The 3,749-nt window shown below is 43.9% G+C and overlaps 1 protein-coding gene across 1 annotated transcript in view; it reads right to left on the bottom strand.

Moving 5' to 3' along the window:
- LOC115277423 (laminin subunit alpha-3-like) overlaps positions 1-3,749 on the bottom strand; it is a 225,862-nt gene that overhangs the window by 50,249 nt on the left and 171,864 nt on the right. The gene's annotated exons all lie outside the window — the stretch shown is intronic.

Below are 3,749 nucleotides of genomic sequence, written 5' to 3' on the forward strand. Positions count from 1 at the left end.
GAATTTTATGAATATTGCCTATTGAACTGTTTCAAGCCTGCATAATTCCCATTTGCACTAATTGCTGCAGGGCTGTATTTAATGAGCCTCAACAACGGAAGGCAATTACAACACCCACCCTCTTAGCTGAGAGCCTTTATTATTCTAGATAATTTAGTGATGAGAACTCTGTTCCTTATTTAAGTTAAAAGACATTTCCTTGATTCTGAGTATTCTATTTAAAAAACGATCAACACAACAGACACATGTTAATGTTTTTTAAAATTGGGAGGTAAACTAACATATTTTTTCTCTTTTTAATTTTTTAAATTATGTTTGTTTCCTTTGAGAGAGAGAGAAAGAGAGAGATGGAGTGCTAGTGAGGAGGGGCAGAGAGAGAGAGAGGGAGACAGAATCCAAAGCAGGATCCATGCTCTGAGCTGTCAGCACAAAGCCTGACATGGGGACAAACCCAAGAGTGTGAGATCATGACCTGAGGCGAAGTCAGACACTCAACTGACTGAGACACCCAGGCACCCCTAAAATATTTCTGTCCAAAGTTCCATTCTCACACTATCTTTCTGAAATTTTCACTAACTCAACCTGTGTGTGGTCTCTTCTCTTCTATGGAATTGACAGAATCAAGAAAATGTGGTATCTGACTCTCTTCCCCAAATTTAAGTTTTGCATCAGAGAACTGTTAGGTAATTTATATAGGCTTTGCCAATGGGTACAATGGAGATATGGTGCAAAGGACATGGGTTTTATTGGAAAGACCTGGCAGGATCCCTGCCTCCTTGGGCTGTTATCTTAAGACTTCAAGCTTCAATTTTTTCATCTACTTCTCCCTTGAAAATGTAAACTCAGGACACCTGGGTGGCTCAGTTGGTTAAATGTCTGACTTCAGTGCAAGTCATGATCTCCCAGTTCATCAGTTGGAACCCTGCGTTGGGCTTTGTGTTAACACCTCAGAGCCTGGGGGCGGGGAGCGCAGGAAGATGGCGGAGAAGTAAGGAACCCCATTACCTCAGTCCTCCTGCAATTATCAAACTGAGAAGAATTAAAAGCCACAGCTTTCTGATCTCCAAGAACGGAGGTGTGCACACAGACCCCTTATTGACAGCAGTCTCATGGATGCCTGAGTGAGTGCGAACTGGGACCAGAGACTTTCGGGGAGGGAGCGCTGGCCCAAAGCGGAGCCGGGAGACAAAGCACCCAGAGGCTTGGTGCTGGGCTGGCAGAGAGCCCTGTGTCCAGAGGCGCACAGAACTGCAGATAGCCGTGCGGGCGGAGTGGCTGAGTCCAGAGGCAGACAGACCTTTGCAGCCATGAACAGCATTGCCTGGCAGGGCAGCAGAAAGACCAAGGGAAGAGAAGTAGAGACTGAATCACTCCTAGTATAATCTCTGGAGAGGGGAGACCTCACCCAGGACTGAGAGCCACTGAGCGTGGAGAGAGAAATCAGTCCCCCTAAGCGGGCTTGCTCTCCCTTGGGCCCGGCAGCTGGCGAACTTCAGGTGGAGCCAGGGGAAAAACTGACTTCACAATCCCCCTACTCATTCCTGGCCAGAAAGCCACCTGCCTGCAGGAGATTTTAACTGTGGTGGCAATATTTAGTGCATGGGCAAGGACTTAGAAACTGGGCAAAACTTAAAAAATGGAAACAATTAGAACCGTCCGAGGCACAAGGAGATTGGACTCAAGAGAGAGGCTGGCAATGCATGGTCTGAGGGGGGCTTCGGGCTCCACCATGCTTCTCCCCGCATCCACTAAGGCGGGGCCTCAGAGAGCAGCCACTGAGACCTGACCTACCTACACCAAGCCATGCCCATCTGCGCTGGAGAGCTGCTGTGCTTTTGCTTATTACATTTATCTGTTTTTTTCTTAATATTTTTACTTTTTATTTTTCCTCCTGTCTTCTCTTTTCTATTTTCCTATTTTTTTCTTTTGACCCTTTCCCCCTGGAGTCTGGGAAGACCAACATTTAGGCACTGCTGCGCTTAGATCAACTCTTACTATCCAGACAGTTTTTCCTTTATCTCATCCTGATCTCCCCACTCTGCAAGTTTTAAGCTCTCAGACTGTCATTTATCTCTGGCTGTCGCTGCCCCACCCCCATCCCCACCTGCTTTTTGTTTTTTCTTTTCTTTCCCCTCTCTTTTCTTTCCTGTTCCTTTTTTCTTTCCCCTTTTGGTTTGCTTCTTTACTTGTTCTGTCAGTACATTTGTGTGCTTGTGTTCTGTTTGTGTTTGTCTGTCCGTTTTCCTTTTCAGGGCTACCTCAAGAAACAACCCAAAGCACATATAGTGGAAAGTCTCAAATATCGCTGAGTAGGGAAATAAATCAATCAGAGGCATAACAAGAGAAACAGAGAGACACCATTAAAAGAACATCTCCTGAAACGACAGACCCTAGGCACTCAGAGATCTCCTTCAGTAGAGAATACTAGTAGATGCACACTGCAGAACGAGCTTTTAAAACTGACAAGAGACAGAAAGCTAGCCAAAATGACAAAACGAAAGAACTCTACTCTAAAAAAACTCCAGGAAGAAATCACAGCTACAGAACTGCTCAAACAGACATAAACAACTTAACTGAACAAGAATTTAGAACAATTGTCATGAAATTAATCACTGGGCTTGAAAAAAAATCAGAGAAGCTATTGATACACAGACTAGGGACCTTCAAAATAGCTCTGACAACCTCAACAGCAGCAATGTCCTACTTGACACATACCCAAAAGCAAGGGAAATGAAAGCAAAACTGAACTCTTGAGACCTCATCAAGATAAAAAGCTTCTGCACTGCAAAGGAAACAATCAAGAAAACGAATAGGCAACCGAGAGAATGGGAAAAGATAGTTGCAAGTGACATATCAGATAAAGGGCTAGTATCCAAAACCTACAAGGAACTCACCAACTCCACACCCAAAACACAAATAACCCAGTGAAGAAACGGGCAGAAGACATGAACAGACACTTCTCCAAAGACGACATCCAGGTGGCCTACAGGCACATGACACGATGCTCAACATCACTCATCATCAGGGAAACACAAATCAAAACCACACTGAAATACCACCTCGCATCAGTCAGAGTGGCTAAAATGAACAAATCAAGAGACTATAGATGCTGGCGAGGGTGTGGAGAGACGGGCACCCTCCTACACTGTTGGTGGGAATGTAAACTGGTGCAGCCACTCTGGAAAACAGTGTGGAGGTTCCTCAAAAAACTATCCATAGAACTCCCTTATGACCCAGCAATAGCACCTCTAGGGATTTACCCAAGGGATACAGAAGTGCTGATGCATAGGAGCACATGTACCCCAATGTTCATAGCAGCACTGTCAACAATAGCCAAAACATGGAAAGAGCCTAAATGTCCATCACCTGATGAGTGGATCAAGAAGATGTGGTATATATATACAATGGAGTATTACATGGCAATGAGAAAGAATGAAATCTGGCCATTGTAGCAAAGTGAATGAGCCTCGAGGGTGTCATGCTAAGCGAAATAAGCCAGGCAGAGAAGGACAGATACCATATGTTTGCACTCATAGGTCTAACAGGAAAAGATTGATATTTTAAATACTTTAGTTTTACATGTGTCACCTATAACTATACTCTCCATGTAAAGGATGCGTAATTACAAAAGACTTGATATTAAAGTCACATAAATATTTAGGAAGTTTGATTCCACTTCTTCCTTATTCTCACAAAAAGCATTAGTTACTGATTACAGAAATAACTGGTACCCTTATTCTCATTTTTAC

Source organism: Suricata suricatta, chromosome 14, assembly GCF_006229205.1.
Source record: "Suricata suricatta isolate VVHF042 chromosome 14, meerkat_22Aug2017_6uvM2_HiC, whole genome shotgun sequence".
Classification (NCBI taxonomy): Eukaryota; Metazoa; Chordata; class Mammalia; order Carnivora; family Herpestidae; genus Suricata; species Suricata suricatta.